This window comes from Tamandua tetradactyla, chromosome 4, assembly GCF_023851605.1.
Source record: "Tamandua tetradactyla isolate mTamTet1 chromosome 4, mTamTet1.pri, whole genome shotgun sequence".
In the NCBI taxonomy this organism is placed as follows: domain Eukaryota; kingdom Metazoa; phylum Chordata; class Mammalia; order Pilosa; family Myrmecophagidae; genus Tamandua; species Tamandua tetradactyla.
In genome coordinates this window covers 36,798,021-36,822,697 of record NC_135330.1, presented here as the reverse complement: position 1 = coordinate 36,822,697, position 24,677 = coordinate 36,798,021, and the positions used below count along the sequence as shown (strand labels likewise).

The window sequence follows — 24,677 nt, the reverse complement described above, 5'->3', positions numbered from 1 at the left end:
AGAGAGTTTTTGTTTGTTTTCATTTTCTTTTTAAATATTTTTATTGATGAAACAACATACAAACACAAAAATTCTTAACATACAAACATTCCATGCATGGTGTACAATCAATGGCTCACAATATCATCACGTAGTTGTATATTCATCATCATGATTTTTTTTAGAACATTTACATCACTCCAGAAAAAGAAATAAAAAGGAAAAAGAAAAAACTCATACATCCCATACCCCTCACTCCTCCTTAAGAGAGAGTTTTGAGCATATTTATACAATGATATTGATAGAATAAGAAGATATAAAAATAATGGATGGTTGGTGGAACAATGTCAAAAAAAAAAAAAGATGAGGAATAAGATGGAGATGAGCGATAGTAGAAAGAACTAACATTTACTGAGTGTTTTCTGTGTTTAAATGACTCACAGTGTCATTTAAACCTAATAACCCTACAAGGGATTTCTTTATTCCTCCTTTTACAGAAAAGGAAGTTAACTTGGGCTCAAAGAGTTTAAGCAACTTGTTCACAGCCCCAGATCTAAAAAAATCCTTTGCTCCTTCATCAAATTGTGCACCGCAGCATTCTCACAAGTCACGTGTTTTTGTAGTAGAAGCCACACAGGCATTTGATGGGGAGTAAAGATGGGGTACTTATCTGACTGACAAAATAACTTCAGAGTGAACATCATGCCCTTTGGTTTATAAAAGCCCTATACGTTTCCCTACTGGGATTTTTCACTGACTTCTTCACCCAAAGAGGCCAGCTTACTTTGGCCAACTTGCTAATTCCTCGCTTTTCTTCTCCTCTTCAACCCCTCTCTCTATTAGGTAAGGAGAGGGGATTGGGGAGGGCAGGAGTGAGAAAGGGAGGGGAAAGAAGTGAAATACCAGATACCCTCTGCAGGGAAATGGAGAGAGGAACATCAAGAGAAAAAAGATTTTTCTCTAGCAATCAGCCGTCCAAGCAAGAAAAAAAAAAAAGTATGGCTGGAGTTCCTTGGAGTTGGCAGTCTGCATAGTGATTGCAGAGTAGAGACAAAAACATGAAGTTGTATTAATGCTGATGAAACAGTTTCTGAGGACAAGGGTCGTGAGTCTGAACAGGGCAATGAGGAGGTGGGGCCAAGACGGGAAGGAGGAAGAGAGAAAAAACCCAAGGTCTCAACAAAGACTGAGAAACTAGCGTTGTGAGAGGAGGACCGAGAAGGGGAGGAGGTGACAGTCTGAAAAGGGGTTCTGGAGTTCAGATTTAGCAGCTGATTGGCCCGGCTGGCACTCTGGGGACCGAAAGTCCTCGTGGGGCCAATACCACGCAGAGGCTGGCTCTAAGCAGAGAAAGCTGCCTCCCCGGGTCTCCTTGCCTTTTTTCCCTGAAAGAGAGTAGACTGCCAAAGCTGCAGCTTCACAGAATGAGACGAGAAAGGCTAATTAGGAAATCTAGCCCCCTCCCTTCCTGGAGGAAGGAAGGAGGTTTTAGCACGGTGCCCTGCAGCGCTTGCCTTCAAGTGATGGTCCATTTGAGGACAAAGCACCACGGCTTTTATAAAAGCTGCTATTTCTCTCTCCTACTTCTCTCTTCTAACAGCCCACTCTCCTTTTAGGGAACAATGTTCACTTTTGCCTGCTGCCACACATATGGGGGCGGGGCGGGGGAGGGGCATTAGGCCAAATGGAATACATCTCTACTCCAGAAATTTCTCTCCAATATCCATTTACTCAGTTTTGTCATCCTTTAGTCCTGTTGTGCATAAGTTGTCTTCTTCACCTTCCTTCCTTCCCGCAGTCTCCCCACATCTTTGTTTCTTTTTTTTTTTTTTTTGCATTTTCATTTACTGCTCCTCCAATGAAATGCCGCCTCTGTTAACACTGTATGGGAAGAAGGGCACAGAAGGGCTGTGTTTCCAAGTGCTCATTGAAGGTGTCACCGTTGTTATTTGGGAGATACTCCAAATGTCATACGTGTTCTAACATCAGTGCATCCGAGGTATCGTCTTCTCTGCCGGCTCTTTCAACGTGTAGCTTCTGCCCGTAAGTAGTAACTCGAATAGCTTGATATGTACCATTGTGCTTATGGCACAGTGAGGAGGCCACTTTAAAGTTAGAACAAATGTCCTTAGTCATGAGGCCATATGGAGACCTGGTGGGTGGTACCATTAGCTGTAAAGCCTGAGGCAGATTTGCAGTTGCTTTGCCCTGAAGAGAATCCCAAGTCAGAGGAATGTTTTGATAAAATGCACTAGAATAGATTTTTAAGCTGCTCCACTGTCAAACAGAGTCTTCCTGCTCTCTACTCAAATATATTTTCCTCAAATGGATTTCAGACATGTCACTTATGCACAGAAGCTCCTGCCACCATCTGCTTCACGCTTGACTGCCATCAGCTAATCCCCTAATAGCCACACTTGATTATAGGGAACACAGCCAGAACCAGGATAGGGCTCTCTCAGCCCAGGAGCTAGGGGATGGGTCGGGAAACAATGCACGTTTTCCTTCAATGTTGCATCATGCACATATTGCTGAGGAACTCACAATTAAGGACTTGGGGCAAGCTCTTCATTTATCAGTCAACTAACAATAAGGAAACCTTAACTTTTGGGGCACCCTGCTCATACTCAGAGTAATGTCATCAGCTAACTAGACAACCTGCTTTTCTACCACATGGAAAAAATAGACCAAGAATGTAAGTAACTCGCAGGCTGGGACAAGTCTACTCTCATTGCACCTAGCCCGTGGTGGCGAGAAGTAGGCCTTGGTGGGAGATCTGAGCTAAATTTAGAAGCAGCACATAAGGTCATCAACAAGTCATCTAGTTTAGGATTTCCAAAAATGTGTTCTTTAGGACATGAGAGCCAAATGAAATAGAGGCTGAACAGTTGTCTGGGAGAGGGGGAGGTTCGGGGGGAGGCAGGAAGAAGAGTGGTGCAGGGGACCTGCCTCATGGACAATTTGGTTTTGAAAATAATTTGATTAATGACTTTTTCTTTTTACAGGACCCAGTAAAGTCTTTAAAGTGCTACTGAACCTTGAGAATGACTAAAAGAAGGGATAAAAGGATGTACTGCGCATTCCCACTAGAATTCCATGGAAGCATTTGGGAAGGACCAATCCAATCCAACCTTATCATTTTACAGATGAGAAAAAAGAGATCAAGAGAGGAAAAGCTGCGCTAGAAAGACTTGGCTGACCTGTAACAGATCTGGGATTTGAACCCGGACATCTCCTTACTGCCCATTATCCGTACATGACCAGCCCAGAGCCTTCCAGGCAACAGTTAAGAAATAAATGATCTAGTCAATAGCATGGATCTGACAGTTTTGACATTTCAAAGATTGATTCCCTTTGATTGGCAGGAAGTATTACTCTAAACCTCCCCAGGCTCTTAGAGAAGGAACACATTTCCCTCATGAGCCACGCAGTTCCCAAACTTCTGATCCGCCTGAAAATATGTCACACCCTGCCTCATATTTTATTCATGCTAGGCCGAGCTATCTCTTCACCTAAAAAAAGGCCATTGTTCCCTACAGCAATAACTCTTGCGGACGAATGCAAGGCCCTCTGCTGAGACCACATAAAAAAATAAAATACCAAGAAGAGTTAAACGTGCAAAGAACACTAGGCAGAGAGGTGTGCATGTGATGGAGTGGGGGTGTCTCTGAATCATTTCCCTAAATTTAGCAATGCAGTTTTTAAAAAGTAAGACTTTAAGATCTACCTCCCAGAAATCCTGTTATTTCTCTGCATATGCCTTATGTAACTCTGTGCCACAGACCTGCAGACTATTCAGATGGGAAGGACACAGCATTATCCCAGAAGAAATTCAACAGAGACTCTGAGATGTTATAAGAAACTCAGCAAAATCCAACCTCTGCCTTGTCTCACTATGCTGCTGTGAGTGGCGCCGTCTACCGGAGGTGCTGCCTGCTAAGTCCTTCCCACCTGGCTGTTGAAAGGTGGTTCTAAGATTTATTCATTCCTCCCTCCTGAATAGAGCTGCCACTGTTGCTAATTATTTGCAGAAGCCCTTGTCATCATTCTTATTTGACTCCTCAAGGAGCTTCTCTCTCCATCGCCTGTCCCATCCCCTTGGCCTCTCACTCTTCTCTCCCTTTTTCTTGCTTTAGCTTCACCCCATGAGGGATTCTAGAAGTCAGGGCTGCTAAGTTCTTAGGAATCCCCCTTTTTTTTTAGATTCCTGCTCCAGTCTACATCTAGTAATTAATTATGTACTTTTGCTGAATTTCCTTTGAGTAAGTGGCACAGGGTGACAAGAATCCTGCCAGCCAAGGGCGGGTAATGCACAGGTGATGTTGAGGAAAGAAGGTCACATCTAAGTTGGGGGGTCAGCTTTGCATGAGCCAGTGAGAATAGAGAAAGGTGTCACAAAGACCAACTGCTCTCCTCTCCCAGAGCTCTTTCAGATGTCTTCTACCTGCCTGCATCCTCTTTCAGGCATTTCTTACCCCTGCCCCCTGCTCCCCCATCCAAGGCTCTCTCTCCCTGAACTCCCCAAAGCAAAACCTCTTTGCCAATCTGCAATCCTCATTAATCCTTCTTTGTTTCTTCCACTGGGCTGCTAGAGATAGTCATGAATCCCTGCTAACTGGGGCCCTGGAAAGAAGCGATAAACAAACTCACAACAAGCTATTAATGACTGATTAAGACTTCATGTATGACTTGCCCAGGATACTTCACATCTTAAAAGGAGAAAGCTCATCAATTCACTAAACACTGAAATACCTCCTTGGTGCCAGACCTTGTTCTAGAGATCAATTCAGACAAGGTCACTGCTTACATCCTAGTAGGAGAGACAGACTAAAAGCAAAATAAGCAAAACAAACAAAACAACAAACAAAACCAATAAACCATTTGCAACAGTAGCAAGTGCTATGAAGAGAATAAAGCAAAGTAATGCAATCCAGCAACCTGATGAAGCAGTTGAGCAGGGAAGGCTTCAGTGAGGAAGTGACATTTGAATCGCCAGCTGAATGGAGGGGAATGAGATCGGGGTGAAGGGAATTCCAGGCAGAGAGACAAGCAGGTGGAGCATTCCTGAGCTGGGATAGGGACAGAAAGAAGGCCAGTGTGGCTGCCATGGAGTGAGGGAGGGGAAGAGTGGAGGAGATACCTTTGGACAGGTAAGCACTCTTGGAATCCCTGATAAGGACAAGTAGAACTTTCGTAAAGCATGGTAAGAAGTTTGGAGTGTGTCTATTGCAATGGGATGCTTTTGTAGCATTTTAAGTAGGGCATTGACATAATCTAAGCTTGAAAATACCAGACTTTACTGTAATAGAATGACTCAGCACTCGTACGGGGAACTTCCAAGCCAGAGGAGGAAGAGCTAAGATATGATGAGTTAAGGAAGAACGCTTGGATTGAGGATGTCCAGCTCTTCCCAAAACATCTAACCAACCTATTTCATCATTACCTCAGTTTTTTAAAAATGCAACTTTATTGAGATATATTCACATAGCATAATCTTCCAAAGTGTACAGTCAATGGTACACAGTATCATCATTTGACTGTACATTCATCACCACAATCAATTCTGGAACATTTTCATTACTACAAAAAAAATAAATGTAAGAATAAAAATAAAAATGAAAAAGAACACCCAAAACATCCCATGCCCCTCACCCCCCCCAATATTTGTTTAAATTTTGTCCTTATATTTTTACTCATCTGTCCCTACACTGGATAAAGTGTCAGTCATAGGGTTTTCACAATCACAAGGTCACACTGTAAAAGCTATATAGTTATACAATCATCTTTAAGAATCAAGGCTACCGGAATACAGTTCAACAGTTTCAGATATTTCCTCCAAGTTATTCTAATTCACTAAAAACAAAAAGGAATATTTATATAAAGCATAAGAATATCCTCCAGAATGACCTCTTGGCTTTATTTGAAATCTCTCAGCCACTGAACTTTATTTTGTTTCATTTCTCTTCCCCTTTTGGTCAAGGCTTTCTCAATCCCACAATGCCAGGTCCAGGCTCATCCCTGGGAGTCATGCCCCACGTCGACAGAAATTTACACCCCTGGGAGCCATGTCCTATGTAGGGGGGAGGGGAATGAGTTCACCTGTCGAGTTGGCTTAGAGAGAGAGTCCACATCTGAGCAACAGAAGAGGTTGTCTGAGGTGGCTCTTGGGCATAACTATAACAAGGTTTAGCTTCTCTTTTGCAGGAATAGGTTTCATAAGGGCAAGCCCCAAGATCAAGGGCTTGGCTTATTAAATTGGTAGTTTCCAATGCTTATGAGAAAATCAGGAATTCCTCAGGTAGGGAAGTTTAATATTTCCACATTTTCACCCTTACCTTCGGTTTTGTCACATGGAAAATGATGAAGTTGGGACCACTCAGTGCTCTGAGCCCTTTCACATCATACTACCCATAAAAATGGTGATATTTGTAAAGCACACCTGGAAAAAAAATGAGGCTTCCTTGAGTCTGTACCAAGATCTGAGCATACTCATAACACATGGGGATGAAATTTCTAGACTAGAGGATCTCAAAGGATCTATTGGTTGTATTATTTTAAGATTTCATAATGTTTTCCCATGCTGCCACTCCATCCAGACCACAGAGGTAGTTGTTTATTTTAATTCAAGTAAAAGCAATGCAAACTTAGGTGACAATGACTAGTATGGCCTATTGTTTCACATTTCCCAAATATCAAACATTATGACCTCCATCCCCTAACCCCTTAATTTCACCAGCCCATCCATCTACTCCCAAACTCACTTATTCCACTTCTCACTGTATAAATGTGTTCACCAGGAGCCCTTGTGACCTTTACCTTCTATTTTTGCCAATTCTTAACTATAGCTGTCCCCGTGAACTCTCCTATATTGCTAGAGTTACAGAGCCCATGGAACTGAGGTTTGAGTATGTGAGAGGCAGCCCTGTAGCTTCAGCAGCTTAACACTGGACTCTGCTCAGCTCCCCGTGGCCTCCTCAGTAAGTATCCATGCTTTTTCAGAAGGTTTCCTTTGCATTGTTTCATGGAGGTGGCCCTACTAAGAATAAAAGGAGTCACACTTGAGGAAATGAAAATGGGAACATCAACTCTAAAATAATGTTATGCATTAGAGCAAGTTAGCCTTGCTGCCTACGATTTCTCTTCTCCTTCTCCCCACTTATTCTAGTGACCTTCTCATATACCTGACTCCAGCTGCTGATGAAACCTTTCCCCCTCTGTGCTACCACTGAACACATGCCAAGTAAGCTTGACTGTGGGCTCCTTTTTCTTCTCTGAAGTTTTCGTAGTGGAAAGTATTTAGTAGATACTAAGGATTCAATAAATATTTGCTGGATCAAACACTAAAGGAAGAGAAAAGGAAAGCACTAAATTAGGGGCCATTCCTCCAAAGAGGAAGTGTTTATTTCTGGTTGTGATGTGAGGAATGGAGCTTTACTTCTTGGACTCAAGCAGAGATTATGGTGATTTTGAATCAGATCTTAAAATCTTCCAGCCTGCCCCAAATCAAGGACCTATCGTGTCTCCACCAGGTCCAGCTATTGGGTTCCTACCCTATAGATTTCCCAGAGAGATTTCCTAAGCTCCAGTTAAATAAAAGACCTCATCTCCTATTTTGTCATCCACCACAAATTCCCTGAATTTCCTCTTTTCCCATCTTAACATTTACCCCTATCTTCTTTTCCTGAGTAACATTTATTGAGCAATTTAACACAAGGTACTGGTCTAAATGATTTATGAAGATAATCTCACTGTCTCCTCATAAAGTATGAGGTGGATATGGTTTCTGCATTTGACAGATACGGAATTGCAGCCTAAAGGGTAAGTAAATTGCATATTTCCTGTAGCTAGTAGGAAGCAGAGCTGGAAGACATTTAATCTCTGCTTTGCCCCATCTCAGTGCATCTATCCACCTTATAACAGCTACATGTGACAGACACACAATGAGGTACCTAGGTAGGAACAAAGATAAATCACACGGTCTTGTCCTCAAGAGAGTTACAAACCCCTCTTTGGGGGAGGGTGTAAAAGAAGATGAAGAAATGACAGAAAGAGAAATATAAGAGAAATAGAGAAAAAAGCCACCCACAGACACAGAGGCACTGCAGTATTTCCAATGCAAATAATTTCTATTTCTTCCTTCAGTGATAGACAAAACTAAGAACTTAGCCCTTTGGTTTTCAACATTGAATTTCAATCCAAGTGAGACTACCAAATGGTCTTCAAAGGTGCTAATAAAAGTATCTTACCCAACTTCCTAGTCAGATATCTTGGTAGCACAGCACAAGTGTTGCCTCCTTCCCTCAGCCATGTCACCAGGAAGAGTCATCAGCCTATGACCAACTCTGGAAAGGTAGACACCAAACCTGCCACTTTTCCTTCCTGCCTGGACTTGTAGAACACTTGCAATGGGACAGACCAAGTCATAGAGTTAAAGTCCTGCTGATTTGTGGTGGTCAGCCCCAGGGACAATTTAGTAATATCTACTTTAGTTTTCCATCTGACCTTAGCTTTTCAAAGCTCCCAGGTGCTCAATCCTGCATTGTAATGATCTAGCTTTAGAAAACCATCTACAGAGGTGAAGGTCAATGATAAGATAGGTAGGTGGATGAAGGGAGGGGATAAGAGAGAGCAAGTGAAACATTTGAGAAGTTAGGACATCATGAAACCTCAGGGAGAGAAGGGATCTTAGAGGGCAATACTGAAGAGTTCAGTGGCTCTAACAAACTGCAGTGAACTGTCAGTGTCCTAGAATCTTTCTCTGAAAGTGTAATAATAAATAGCACTTGGATTTTAGGGCTATTAATCCCTCCCACCAGATGAGTGGCTGACACCACAGGAACACTTCTTACCTTTCATCAGCCTCTAATCCATCTTGCTACTGCTTCAAACACCTGTGGACAAATATAACGCTTGTCAACTGGGAAAACAAGAACATTTTTATTTGAAAACAACAACCTTTTGTAAAATCCCAGCACAGCATTTATTTTATAAGGCCAAATATTTTTATCTTTCATCCTTTGTCATTTAAATGGAACTTGTTTTCTGTATTCTTCTTACCTAGAAAGTTCTCTCTTCTCCCTATGTCCTTCCTATTTCTTTACCTTCTATTTCCCTTTTCTCTGAAAACTTGAGCCAGACAGGGCTCTCATATACTCAAGCTGTGTGCAAGTAGACTTATTATTTAACCTCCCTAAAATTCAATTTTGTCTCCTGAAAAATGGGGTAATATTAGTTGCTTTACAGACTTACTGCAAGTTTAAATGAGATAATATAAGTAAGGTCTATGGCTTAGTATCCAGCCCATAATAAGCACATAAAAGTTGCTAGCTATTCCATTTAGTCATTGTCATTTTTGTTTTTATTTTTTATTCATTTCTATTTCCTTGTCTCCCTGGATCTTTTCTTTTTCTTTTCTGACATCAGAAAGCCATTGTTGGAATAATGATGATTTCCTATTCATTCAAGGAATAATAAAGTTCAGGGGTTTGTTCATGTGTCAAAATGTTTTCAAACCACAATTGGAAGTATCTGTGTTACAGACGTAGATGCCACAATGTTTACCCTGAGTGTTGAGAAGCTGGAACTTCTAGCACGGGGTCTATACACACAGCAGCTGCCCAGAAAAATTGTTGCCTGAGGACTAAATAGAGAGGAATTTTATTGTCTTCTTCTATCCCAGTCTCCATGGAAATTTTGATCAACTATTACAGAATTATTACAAGTAGGCAAGGGCTATAAATAATTATCAGACAACTTAGGAGGAGGCTGGGAAGGAAGAACCCATTCTCCTCCCACCCCTCTCCTATTATGTATGCATCTTCCATCCTTACGCGCCCCTGTGCCTCACGGCCTCCAGGGGGCATGGTTAATACTTGGGCTTCGGAGACCACTGCCAGTACAAGGGCACAGAGGGCTTGGAAATATTCCTGCCAGGCTAGGCTCTCAGACGGCCCCTGAGGGTGCCTTTTGAAATATGTATAACCCTAGTCACTTAGAAATACATCTCATTAAATGAGATACTTTTTAAAGAATGAGAAATAATTTATAAAGATAAAAATAACTCAGCCTTGACACAAAAGAGCAAAAATAAATTTCTATACCTTCTATGCCTGATTCAGGGAGGGAAGGAAAGCGAATGAGTGAGGCTATATTCAGTCTGAGCCACCTGAGCAACCAGCAGTGATTCCCAAAGGTTCAGGACTCTGAGGCAAGATAGTGGAGGGGAATTGGATCAAAAAAACCCCAGCAAAAGTAGCTTAGAGCGCATGAAATCATTCCCAGCATAGTGCTTTGGTTTTAGACAATGGTGCATCACTATTGGAATCTGTCCAGCCCTAGACCCACCTCAACCACTGCCAATACCTTTTAATTATAGGGCTTTGAAAACACTAAATAATAGAAAGCTCTCCAAAGGCCACTTCTTTCAATGTTTTTTAAATACACTAATGCATTTGCTCTCACATGGCCTCAGCTCCAACTATTTTTCCACTCATTCACTTGCCCTAGCATTCATGAAATGCTCCCCATGCTGTGCCTTGTAAACAGCAGCCATACCCCTGCCTCAGGGCCTTTGCACTGGCTGTTTCTGCTTCTCAAATAGGCTCATGGCTCACTCCCTCACCTACTTCATGCCTCTGCTGAAATATCATCATCTTCTCAGAGTGCCCGTTTAACAATGTCAGACCCTTAGCCTGCAACCCCCATCTTCTATGTCCTGTACTTATCACCTTCAGTCATACCATAGAACTTGATTTAATTTTTATTTATTTTATTATTCATTTCCCTTCAATGAGTGCAGGAATTTTTATATGCTTTGTTCGTGGGTGTATTCCTAATTCCTAGAAAAGGCCCATAATATGGTCTGATGAACAAACAGTTCACCAGAAATTCTCAATCACTTCTGATGGTGGTCCAGAGTCTTCCCTGAAAAGGATGAGATGGATATCAGAGTTTCCCCTCCTGCCAGCCATGATTTAGGATGTTACGGTTTACAGCAGGTGATGGTGAGAGCAGGGTGGTCTCAGATAAGATTACTGGAAGCTACCAGCTTTGGTAACCCATAACATTTATTTAACTCCATAGCCACATTTGTACTTCAAGAAACTGGAAATGCAATCACAGAAATAGAATCATGAAGACCGCTTAGAGGGGGGAGAATCCCCCCCACCCTGCCCTTTTGTAGCCTCTTGGATAGAGCCCCAGGTGTGCTCTCACGGTTGGCAGGAATGGGGTCAGTTGCCTTTGCCCTCTGCCTGGGGCACAGCCCTACGCGGGGCTGGGAATGTAGGAAATAGGGGGCAGCTATTGCATCACTGTGCAAAACCCTTTATTTTCTCAATCCCTATTGTTCTGGGCTCATAATATACCAAGTTAGTAATTGTGAGTAATTATAGTAATGCACAGTTCTAAGCCATTTGTACATGGTTGTAAATACATCTTTAATTTGGAACCAATTACTGTGATACATTCTGTCCAAAGCTCGGGTGTGCTTGTTTTGATTGCCTGTCTGCGTCCCCTAATCAGTAGAAGACTTGAGAGGCCTTCCAATCCTGTGGAGGGAAAGTAGAAAGAGGGAAGAGTCACCCTGGAAAAAGCACCAACAAGACAAGGCAGGCAGCATGGCGTGTCCTAGATCCAGTGTTAGGAGACAAGGCTAAAACGTTAGCTCTTCCACTTATCAGTTCTATAAGCTTGGGAAAGTACTTGAATATAGCCAAGCCTCATTTCCATCATCTGTGAAATAGGGTAACATTACATGCTCGTTTACTACAGAGAAATCTAATAATAATAATAATGAAAATGGTTAACATCTATTAACATCTATTGAGTGCTTACTATGTAACAGGTACTGTTGTATATATATGTGTGTGTGTGTGTATATAAATATGAATATGTATAAATGTGAATATATAAATATACATATTTGCATATATACATACCACAAAGAACACAGCATAAAGTTCAATGAAATTTCATGTATCTATTCTCTTGTGAAACGACTACTGAGATCTAAATATAGAACTGTATCAGCATTCCAGAAGAGATGTCCATGCTTCCTCCCCTAATCAATAATCCCCAAAGGTAACCACCATGAGACTCTATTACAAGAGATTAGTTATGCACATTCTTGATCTTTATACTAATAAAATTATACAGTATGCTTTCTTTTGTGTCTGGCTTTCTTCATGAAATATTATGTCTGTGAGAGTCATACATGTTGTTTATCACAGTAATTTATCTGTTCTTCCTTTATTGCTGTGTACTATTTCATTATATGAATATGCACAATTATTTATCCATTCTGCTACTGATAGACATTTGCATTATTTCCAGTTTGGGACTATCATGAATAAAGCTTCTGAGAGCATTCTTATACCAGTCTTTTGGTGGGCATGCTGTCATTTCTCCTGGGCATACGGCCAGGGTGGAGAGCTCGCTCGGAATGTTTCTGTTTTGTCAGTTCTATTTAATGCAGCAGGCCTGCATCCAGTGAATACTGGGTCAGGGTTCAAGAGGGAAATTATTTCAGGTCTGTGAACTGAAGCATGTTTTCTATGTTAAAACTGCAAAAGATGTAATTATGAAAGATAATTTGCTTCAGGAAATGAACCATAAAACTCACTGCTAGTGACTCATGGGAAGGGCCCTGTGCATAGTTTTCAAGCGCGTAGAGAGGTCAAAATTTGAAATTGAAAGAAAAACGTCCAACCAGTTTCTGTGACAATAAACCTGAAAGCACAAAGAGCTCTTTTACTACTCTGTCAAATCCATGTCGTCTAAGAAATAAAAAGACACATAGTATTTGTCACTGTGGTTCTCATTGCCACTGGCCCACGTGCTGATAATACTGAACTTAAGGAAGGAAAATCTGAAAAATTTCAGGGAAGGGACCAAGCCATCTCTGCGATGCTGAGATATGTGCATGCATGTATGCGCATGTTTCTGAGCTCACGTGTGATCAGCAGATATCCCCAAAACGTGAGCTAAAATGACCTCAGACATTCTCCCTGGAAATCTTGGGCTTTTTTCCTTCTAAAATGGACAAAACAATAACTAAAAATGGGGTTAACAGAAAGTCAAAGGAATGTAGGAAAAATGTTGTATAATTAAAAAGGCAACAAAATAAAATATGTATATGAAGGAAATAGCTCTTTAATTAATAACTTCATTCATAAGAAAGCTGCTTGAAGTGTAAAATTTCAGCTGTTTGTTTTGGCGTTCATTTAAGGGAACACCAAAAAGTATAAGAAAGATGTATCTATTAGTGCATAATAAGCTATTTTCTGAAGATGCAGCAACCCTAATAGATTTCTCTCAGTGGATTTTTCTCACTAGCCTTCTGAAGTTAATAGACCATTGACCTAGAGAAATACAAAAGAGAATAATAATTATAGTAATAATAATCTCATTGATAATCCACCTTGCATTTATACAAGGACATCCTGATGTCAAATGCAAAGTTATCCTCATATATATTTTTACATTAATGCTCCCATAAAATTTAGGCAACTTAGGAGCTGAAACAATTAGTGCTTTTACAGATGGCGTTAGGTTCAAATACATCAACTGACAACACTGTTCATAACGTGTTATGAATGAAATGGGGCAGATAATTTCCAACTCCCTCTTCAAAGCTCTTTCCTACAGGTTATATTTTTTACACCCTCTACTTCCCCTAGTTTATATGAAATTAGGATGTTCTTTCACACTGTGTTCCTGTTATTATTACTCCAGGAAAATAACAAATGTCTGGTGGAAAAGTAAGAGCAAAGAAAATGTGCTGCAGACACTTAAGGTAAATTTGAGTATTAGAAATATTTAAACAAATAAAAATGCAGAGTTGGGATCCATTTAATTATTGAAACTTCAAGAAAGCAAAGTCACTCGTGCAATTTTATTCTTGTTTCATTAGCTCCAAAATTTCTGATGTTCATCCTAAGAATTATTTATAAATTCTAGGACTGAAAATGGTTATTCCCTGTTTATATATATTTTTAAATGTTAGCCTTAATTGGAAGTTATAGGTAGGCAAATTATGACTCAATGTAAAGAAAAATGTCTAATGACCTCTGGAAGAGTCAAAGGATGGACATATACCTATTGTAGGGTTTAGATGGTTTCAAGAAACCATTTAACAAGTTCAAAAATGTTGAGACACACGAAATCAATTAGTTTAGAGGAAAAGCCACAAGATGAAACTAATCTGAGATGAAAATCTATAAGATGAGATAAAAATAGAATAAGAAAGCTTGCAAGGAAACTGCAATGCAAATACTACAAATTAAAACTTACCTAGACAGACATAAAGAGCAGAACTGAAGCTGTAGAAAATTGAATTGTGGACAAAACTGGGAACATTTTCAGAATTCAGATTAAAAGGAAAATGAGGGGAAAATGCTGACTGGGTAGATGATATATATAGATAGTGTAAAATGGAAAACCCAATACATGGACGTTAGGTAATCTTGAATCAAAGAGCAGAGTAAGTGGAACCAATGCTATTCTCTAAGAAATAAGTGAAAAACACTTCCATTATCCTATAAAAAAGACCTGTGTTCACATGTTGACTTCACACAGAATTAACAATTTTAAGAGGAAATCCATACATAGCATGAGCAAAATTTTTTAATTAAAAAAACTACATATATAAAAAAATAGCTTACAGCACAGAAAAATAAAAATCACGCTACAGTTCCATATTCATCAATGGTAATCTAGCCCATTTTTCTCTTGATGAGAATAAGAAAATGCAGAAAAAAATATAAAAATCATCTGTTTAAAGGCATTGGAGAGCAAATAAGGCAGTGTTGTGGGATTAAACCTTGGGAGAAAAGGGAGACAAAAAGGAATGAGTCACGCATTCATGTAGTTTTACCTCTCAAGTTAATTGCCAATTTCAAAAAGAGCTACTAGGAAAATAAAAAGCTGAGCAAACTTTAGATCCACGTAAACAAAGGAGCAAAAATTGGAGTCCAGAGCTCAACCAGGAGGAAAGGCTTGGGCTTTCAGCTGGGCCCTGAAGGAGGATGCCCTAGGAGTAAGTATGAATTAGAAACAGACCAGCTCCCAGAGATTCTCACGAAATGGTCTATTATACGTGTAATTTTAAGCCCAGTGAGAGGATAGGAAAAATGGAGCAGGAGAAATATTTGAAGAGATAATGGCTAATTTTCTAAAACCAAAATAACACCTTGAGCCACATATTGAGGAAATACTATGTATTTCAAGCAAAATAAATACAAAGGAAGCTACACTCATGAATTCCAAAATAAATTTGCTAAAAATTGATAGTAAAGAGAAAATCTTATAAGGAATCAGTGTGGGGAAAAATCAAACTGGATCATAGAAAAAAAATAAGTAAAGGAAAAGATTGATGGATTTTACTACATTCAGATTGAAATGTTTTGTTGATTAAAGCATAATGAATAAATCAGAATGTAAATGGGATTTTGGGAATACATTTTAACATATATGACAGATTAAGTATTAATAGTCTTCACATATAAATAACTATTTCAAAGAAATAGAAACTAGGCAGAGAACTTAAGAGAAATGTTCAAACTTACTAGACATAAACTGCAAATTAAACAATAAGATTTCATCTTTCAGATCTACAATGTAAAAAATGATAAAACTAATTTTGGCAAGAACATTGGAGAGTATTTACCCTCATTTCTGGATAGGATGGTAAAATCAGACAAATTTTCTAGATTGCAATTTGGCAATGCGCATTCAAAACTTTAAATATTCCTTCAATCTTTTGTTCAGTGATCTAGTTTTAGGATAAAAGAATTTTTGCCAGAAGAAAATGTATAGGTAAGCATAAAATGTTATATTCAAGATGCTGATTACAACATTTAAGAATATAATAATAGCCAAAATTGCAAACAGCGTCAATATCTAATTTGTGTTGCTAATAATGTAGTTACTAAATTTTAAAATGTTCTTGTCTTTTCAAAATAAATGCATCTACAATTGATATTAAAAGATCACTTACAATTGGCAGGTAAAATAGTAAGTTATGATGTGGTTGTCACTGTTTTACATCTGTGAACTTAACTATAGCATGTAACTTTGCATCAGTGGTCACTTTAGTTGAATTTATTTGCATTGGCATAGCACAAATCATTAAAATTTACTTTATTTGGGGGTACCTCTTGATAGATGAATCAGTAGACTGGACATGGCCAAGGAAGGAATCAAGTGATTTTGAAGAGGTGTCTGTACCTTCCAAAATTCAAATGTACAGAGGGAAAAAAAAAAGAATAAAAAGATGGAACAGAATAGCCAGGAACTGTGAAACAGTTGCAAAAGTTGTAACAAATATGTAATGGGAATACCAGAAGGAGAAGAGAGAAAGGAATAGGAGAAATATTTGAAGCAATAATGGCTGAGAATTTTACAAAATTAATGATAGCACCAACCCACAGATCCAGGAAGCTCAAAGAACACCAAGCAGGATAAATACTAAAAGTATCTATGCCTAGGCATATAATATTTGAACTACAGAAAATCAAAGACAAATAGAAAAATTTGAAAAAAAGCCAGAGGGGAAAAAACATCTACTTCTAGAGGAACAAGAAGATGGATTACTGAAGACTTGTCTTCAGAAACCATGGAAGCAAGAAGAGAATGGAGTGAAATATTTAAAGTTTTGAAAGGAAAAAAAAGCACCAACTTAGAATTCTGAGTCCAGTGAAATTATTCTGGAAAAGTGAAGGATAAATAAAGACTTTCTCAAACAACCAAAAATTAAGGGAATTTTCCTCCAGTAGATCTGCCTGGCAAGAGATGTTTTTAAAAAGTTCTTCAGAGAAAAGGAAAGTGATATAGGTCAGAAACTCAAATCTACATAAAGAAACAAGAGCATTCAGGAATAAATCAGTGAAGGTAAAATAAGACATTTTCTTTTCCTATGCTTAACTATTCTAATATTTGACAATTTGTTCAAAATAATAATGGTAAAATATATTGGATGATTAAAGTTTATGGATAAGTGAAATGTATGACAGCAATATTATAAAGAATGGAAGAAAGGAATTGGGAAATCTCTGTTATAAAATACCTGAACCACAGGTTAAGTGGTATAGTAAGATGAATAGTAAATGTATATTTCAAACTTTAGGGTAGCTACTATAATAATTTACAGAAAATATATAATTGACATGCTAAGAGAGAGAAGAAAATGGAATCACATAAAATGATCAATTAAAACTAGAGAAGACAGGGGGAAATGAGAAGGGAAAGACAAAAAATAAAAAAAAGAAACAAAGCAATGAATAGAAAACAGTTGCACATAGTGTAGCCATTCATCCAACTGTATCAATAACCACTTTAAATATGAATGGTCTAAAGAAAATAATTAAAAGACAGAGATTATCAGAGTGGATTAAAAAAACAAGATCCAACTGTATGTCTACAAGAAGCCCATTTTAAAATAAAGATATAGATAGATTAAAAATAAAGGGATGGAGAAAGATTATCCATGCTAACATTAATACAAAGATAGCTGAAGTAGCTATATTAATTTTAGAAAGAAGAATTCAAAGTAAGGAAAATTATTAGGGATAAAAAGAGGCATTCCACAACAGTAAAGGGGCCAATTCTCCAATAAAACATAGCAATCCTAACAAAAGAGTGTTCAAAGTGAGGCAAAAATTGAAATAAAATTTTGACAGGGAAAATGAACAAATCCACTATAACATTTGAAGACTTCAACATCCCTCTATCAGAGGGATCTAGCAGGCAAAAAAAATCACTATAGACATGGCTGAATTGAATAGCACCATCAATCAACTGGACCTAACAGACGTTTATAGAACACTTCATTCAACAAAGCAGAATATGCATTCTTTCCAAATTCACACAAAATGTTTACCAAGATAGAGTACACACTGGGCTGTAAAACATATCCTCATAAATTTACAGTAGAAATCAAATGCAGTGTGATCTTGAACTACAGTGGAATTAAACTAGAAATCAATAATAGAAAGATATCTAGAAAATCCCCCAAATATTTGCAGATTAAACAACACACTTCAAAATAACACATAGGTCAAAGAAGAAGACTCAAAAGATATTTAAAAATATTTTGAACTGAATGAAAATGAAGATACAACTTATGAAAATGTGTGGGATGCAGCAAAAGCAGTCTTTAGAGGGAAATTTATGGCATTGAATGCATGTATTAGACAACAAGATTGTAGTCTAATTGTTGTCAAGATTCTACCTTTCTACCTTTAGGAAACTCAAAAATAAGAAGAGAAAGCTGAATCCAAAGTAACCAGAAGAAAAGAAATAATAAAAATTAAAGCCAAAATTCAATGAAATCACAAACAAGAAATTAATAGAGAAAATCAATGAAATGAAAACATGCTCTTTGAAAAGATCGATAAAATTGACAAAACTCTAGCCAGGCTAACTATAAAAAAGGAGAGTGAAGACACAAATTATTAATATCAGAAATGAAAAAGCAGCCATTACAACTGATCCCATGAAAGGGATAATAAAAGGATATTACGAACAGCTCTATCCCCACAAATTCGATAACTTAGACGATTGACCCAATAGCTTAAAACATCCCATCTTCTAAAACTCACGGAAGGAGAAAAATAATAGGCCTATATTCATTAAATAACTGAAGCAGTAATTATTAACCCTTGAAAACAAAATGCATCAGACCCAGAAATTTTCACTGGTGAATCCTACCAAGCATTTAAAGAAGGAATTGTAACAATTATCTACAATATCTTCCAGAAAATAAAAGCAGAGTAGACATTTTCTAACTCATTTGACCAGACCAGTATTACTGTAATGCCAAAATCAGACAAAGACATCACTAGGGAGGAAAAGTAAAGACCAATATATCTCATGAACATAGATTCAGAAATCCTCAACAAAATATTAGCAAATAAAAAAAAGAAAGAAGAAAGTAGGAAGTATAAAGAGAATGACAGACCATGACCACAAGGGATTTATTCTGGGTATGCAAGGCAGGTTCAACATTTGAAAATCAGTCAATCTGAAGATCACATCAACAGGCTACAGAAGAAAAAAATCACAATGTGATATCAATAGATGCAGAAAAACACCTGAGAAAATCCAACAACCATTCATAATAAAAATGCTTGGAAAACTAGGAATAGAGGAGAACTTCCTCAATCTGATAAAGAAAATCTACAGAGCACCAACAGCTTACTTCAAACTTAATGGTGAGAAATTATGTCTCTTTTCCCCACTCCCTCAACATCATACTGGAAGTCCTAGCTAATGCAATATGAGGAAAAGAAATAAATGGCATATAGATTGTGAAGAAAAATAAAACTGCTTTTGTTCACAGCTGATATGATTGTCTATGTAGAAAATCCAAAACTGACAGAAACTCACGGAACTAATAATTATATCAAGATTGAAGGATATAAGATTAATATACAAGTCAGTTGGTTTCCTATATGCCAATTGTTTTCCTATATACTACCAATGAACCATTGGAACTTGAAATTGAAAACACAACACAGCACTAAGACCAAAAAATGAAATGCTTGGGTATAAATCTAATATAATAGATACAATACCTATATGAGGAGAACTATACAACTCTGACGAGACAAATAAAATTATTTAAATAAATGGGAAGACATCCCATGTTCATGGGTAGGAAGACAGTATTATTAACATTTCAATTCTTCCCAATTTGGTCTATAGATTCCATTCTATCTAAATCAAAATCCCAGTAAGTTATTTCTGTGGCTATCAATAAACTGATTTTAAAGTTTAAATAGAAAGGCAAAAGACTTGGCAAGAATAATCAACAATATGCTGAAGAAGAATAAAGTAGGAAGACTGACACTATTCAACTTCAAGGCTTATATAAAGTTACAGTTATCAACACTGTGTGGTTTGGGTGAAAGAATAGACAAGTAGATCAGTGGAAAGAATAGAGGGTCTTGAAATAGATCTACACAAATATAGTCCACTGATCTCCGATAAAGGAGCAAAAGCAATTCAATGGAGAAAGCAAGGTCTTTTCAAGATATGGTGCTGGGACAACTGGACATCCACAAGCAAGAAGAAATGAATCTAAACACAGAAGTTACACCTTTCACAAAATTAACTCAAAATGGATCAGAGACCCAATTTTTAAATACAATATTATACACCTCCTAGAAGATAACATAGGAAAAACTCTAGACGACTTTGGGTTTGACGATGACTTTTTAGATAAAGCACCAAAAGCATGATCCTTGAAAGAAAAAAATGATCAATTGAGCTTCATTAAAATTAAAAATGTCTAATCTGTTCAGGACACTGTTAAGACAATGAAAACATAAGTCACACACTGGAAGAAACATTTGGAAAATACATATCTGATAAAGGACTTTTATCAAAAATATACAAAGACTCTTCAAGCTCACCAATAAGAAAACAAACAACCTACTTAATAAATAAGCAAAAGAATTGAACACCTCAGCAAAGAAAACATACAAATGGCAAATAAACATATTTAAAGATGTTCAACATCATATGCTCCCAGGGAATTGCAAATTAAAATGACAAAGAGATACAACGACGCACCTCTTAAAATGGCTAACATCCAAAACATTGACGATACAAAGTGTTGGCGAGGACGCGAAGCAACATGAACTTTCTTTATTGCTGGTGGGAATGCAAAATGGTTGCATTCCACTTCAGAAGAGAGTCTGGCAGTTTCTTACAAAGGTAAACATATGCTTAATACAGCACATACTATCCAGCAATTGTGCCTTTGGGTATTTACCCAGATGAGTTGGAAACTTATGTTCACACAGAACTCTGCACACGGATGTTTACAGCACCTTTATTCATTGCCCCAAATTGGAAGCAACCAAGATGTCCCTCAAAGTTTGATGGATAAACAAACTGTGGTACATCCATGTAATGGAGTATTATTTAGTGATAAAAAGAAATGAGTTGAGGGTGCAAGGGTAGTTCAGTGGTAGAATTCTGACCTGCCATGCGGGAAACATGGGTTCGATTCCCGACCTATGCACTTACCCAAAACAAACGAACAAGCAAAGAAAGAAAGAAGAAGAAGAAAAAAAAAAACTCAAGCAATGATGCTGCAATAATGGGATACTCACATGGAAAAAGAATGAAATGTGATTCCTCCCCCCCATACAGCATATAAAAAAAAAAGAAAGAAGCTACAAGCTATGAAAAGACATTATACACTTGTTAAAAATTCACAGAACGACAGGCCACAGTGGCTCAGTGGCAGAGTTCTCATCTGCCATACCAGAGACCTGGGTTCGATTCCCAGCACCTGCCCATGTAAAAACAACAACAACACAAACCCACAGAACTGTGTAACAAAAAGCATAAGCCCTAATGTAAATTATGAGCTTTTTAATAGTAATGCATCAATATTGGTTCATCAATTGTAATAAATATTCCAAACTAATGCAAGACGTTAATAATAGGAAAAACTGAGGGACAGTATATGGAATTTCTCTATATTTTCTGCATGATTTTTCTATAACTTACAACCGCTCTAAAAAATGTGTATTTTAAGAATGCAATGTAACTAGAGATTAACAAGAATGGTTTTAAGGCAAACCATAAGAAAAAAGGTGAAAGAAAAAATTAAAATTGCAATGATAGTTTATTTAAAATTTTCCTAAAATTAAAACACCCGATATAAAACTTGAGCGATAAAGCCAAAGCTGTACTTGTAGGGAAGATCATTATTTGTTATAAAACAAGGAGTAAGAAAATCAAGTTTCAACCAAGGAAAGCAAAAATTAGTAAATTAGAAAACAGATAAACAAAAAATAGTAGGCTTTATAAATAAACCCAATAATCTGATCTCTGAAAGAGGAATAAAATAGACAAACATTTGGTAAAGCGATGACTTTTAATTTCAGGCTAGTCTCCTATGGTTACTCCACGATATAGATGATATTTTTCATGATATTAGTTGGTGATGAATTGAACTACCTTATGTTCTTTTATGCACAAACCATGGTATAAATCACACTTTGAAAGCTCATGAGAGATTGCTTGTTTAACTGTAAAATAATGAAAATGGAGATGTATTCAATTTCACCAAAGTTCTGAGAAAGGTGCTAAATGAATAGAAACACACGCAGAGAAAATGGCCTAGAGATCGATTACTCCACCTCTTCCTTCTCTTGTTGTGCAGACAGTTCAGTGACTCGTCTTCAGTCTCACTGTAGCTAGTATCAGAGATAGGATGAGTGCTCCAAGCCTTCTAGCTCCTCGGCTGTATTGTCCACTGCCTTAGTTTGCCAGGCTCCTTTAGCAAACATCACACAATGGATTGACTGAAACAATAATTGGTTTCAGGAGCTAGAGGTTCAATTTCAAGGCACTGGCAAGGACACATTTTCTCCCTGAAGTCTATTGCATTCTGGTGCTGGCTTGCCTCAACCCTTGGACCTCAACCTCACATCCTGTAGTGATGTCCTTTTCCTTGGGTCTGCGCTTCTGGTTTCTGCTGACTGCTGGGTCTGGCTCCTCCTCCTGTCCTTGCTTCATGGTATCTAAATTTCTACTGCTTATTATGAACTCCACTAAGAGAGATGAGAGCCCACCCTGATTCGGTTGGATCACTCCTAAATAGGGTCTTAGAAGAGCCAATTCACAACTAATAATACATCTCCAAAGAGTCTAATTTACAAATAAATCCACACCGAGAAGAACAGGAATTAAGATTAGAAGACCATGTCTTCGTGGGGGTACCTGACTCAGTCTAACACAACTCTGCTACCAGGTGGTTCCTCGCCACCATGGGAGTGGATGGCATCATGGCTATGTTTGAAAACCTAATGAAAGCTCAGTTCCTTCTCTTGAGAAAAAAAGTAGGCCCAGCAATAGTTCTTCTGATTTTGGTCGCAGTACCCCTTTATGCTCTTAAAAATTATAGAGGACCCCAAAGAGTTTTTCTGTATATATGTGGATAATATGTATCAATATATATCATACTCAAAACTAAAACAGAAATTTTAAATTCATTTATTTATTTATTCATTTAAAATAACAATACATCCATTTCATAGTAATAAAAATAAGATAGATATATTTTTTAATTTTTTTAATTTTTTCTAAACATAACACACGAACATGAACATTTTTACCATATGATTATTCTATTCTTGGTATAACTCACAATATCATCACAGTTGTATATTCATCATCATGACCATTAAAAATAACTATCTTATCCAAAACCAAAAAAGTAAGAAGAGGGACCTTGTTTTTTAGTTTCACAAATCTCTTTAGTATCTGACTTCACGAAAAGCTTATTACGTTAAGACTCACTATGTGCCTTCAGTCTGGTGCCATCTCACAGGTCATGTAGACTCTGGAAAACTCCACTGCACACTCATGAGAAAATGAGAATGAAAAAGCAAATAATACCTTAACATTATTATTATGATACTAAATTCCTAGAAGAGTTTTGGGGAACCACCCAGAAGTTCCCAGACCACACTTTGAAAAATGCTACTCTAAAGCTCATTTCTCTATTTCCCAGGGAAATTCCATAGAATACTGATTCTTCAAAAATTTATCAAAGGTTAAACAAACAAAACAAAAATGCAACATACCCAAATGACTTTGGGAAAACAGGTGTCTGTAGTACAGGACTTCTGAGACTATTGTGGTCAGTAGTTAAAGATACAGCGACAGGACGATGGAGGAGCGGCCCTGTGAAACAGAACGGCCACTGGGTGGCGCTGCTGTTCCACTCACAGGCAACCCGAGCCACTGGGTTAGGAAATGGCCCCAACTCATGGAAGCCTGCATTCCCTGGAAAGGGTGATTTTCCCAGTAATTTTAAATTTATTTTTATTTTAATAAAGTAATGAATAAAAAGTGCTGAAGAAGGCTATATAACCTCTAGTTTCTTGTCAGCCCAAAGGCCATTGTTCACCTCACCCCAATATGGCAGGATTTCAGGTTATCAAAATCAACAATAAGGCTTCTGGAGCAGCTCCCAAGTTCTGGGCTCAAGGCCGGAACCTGAGGGATTCAGAAATGAAGCTGACGATCCCTGACCTCAGAGAGCTTACATGCAAAGATGGGGTGACAGAGAAACCAGGCGTTCTCAGCCGACGTCCCCAGATGTGGATAATGCGAGTCACTGTTACAGTAATCCTGGGTGAACTGGACCGGCTGGGCGTGCCTGCATTGAGGAGGGCTGGGGACGTGCTGCCAAGGCTGTCGCTGGGGTCACAGCTACACTGGGGTGAGGGAGCCGCTCCTGTGACGACGGGCTCTGCAAGACGCCATTCAGAGGACGCAGGCGCAGGATGGCAATACGGCAATTTAGGGACCTGATCTGCCCTAAGGCCCCACAGAGAGAGGAGAGAGAGAGACAGAGAGAGAGAGAGAGAGACAGAGAGGGAGAGCGCGCCGGGCTCTGCCGGCCTTGGCTCTGCCCTGGTCAGAGCACTGCTGTGTAGCGGGAACACAGTGTCCCGGCACAGGGGACTGGAGGGCAATACGTAAGATATTTTGGCCACCTAACGTTCATTTAACAGGACTGGGCTGTAGAAGCCGAGGAGCGTTGTGGGGCGAATGGAGGTTGGCGTCAGGTCAGCAATAGTGCACAAAAGGTTGAGGAATTTGGCCTTTTTCCTGCGAGCAAAGGAGAGCAAAGGAGAGCCTTTGCAGGGTTTTAAATGGGTGCCCTGCTA

The 24,677-nt window shown here is 38.4% G+C and overlaps 1 long non-coding RNA gene across 1 annotated transcript in view; it reads right to left on the bottom strand.

Annotated features, from left to right (window-relative positions):
- Window positions 1-24,677, bottom strand: part of LOC143678887 (uncharacterized) — an 84,621-nt gene that overhangs the window by 28,514 nt on the left and 31,430 nt on the right. Inside the window, exons 3-4 of the long non-coding RNA XR_013173461.1 lie at window positions 8,829-8,870; window positions 6,315-6,418 (exon numbers count right to left, since the gene is read on the bottom strand). This is a non-coding gene — a long non-coding RNA (uncharacterized LOC143678887). The remainder of the gene's footprint in view (window positions 1-6,314; window positions 6,419-8,828; window positions 8,871-24,677) is intronic.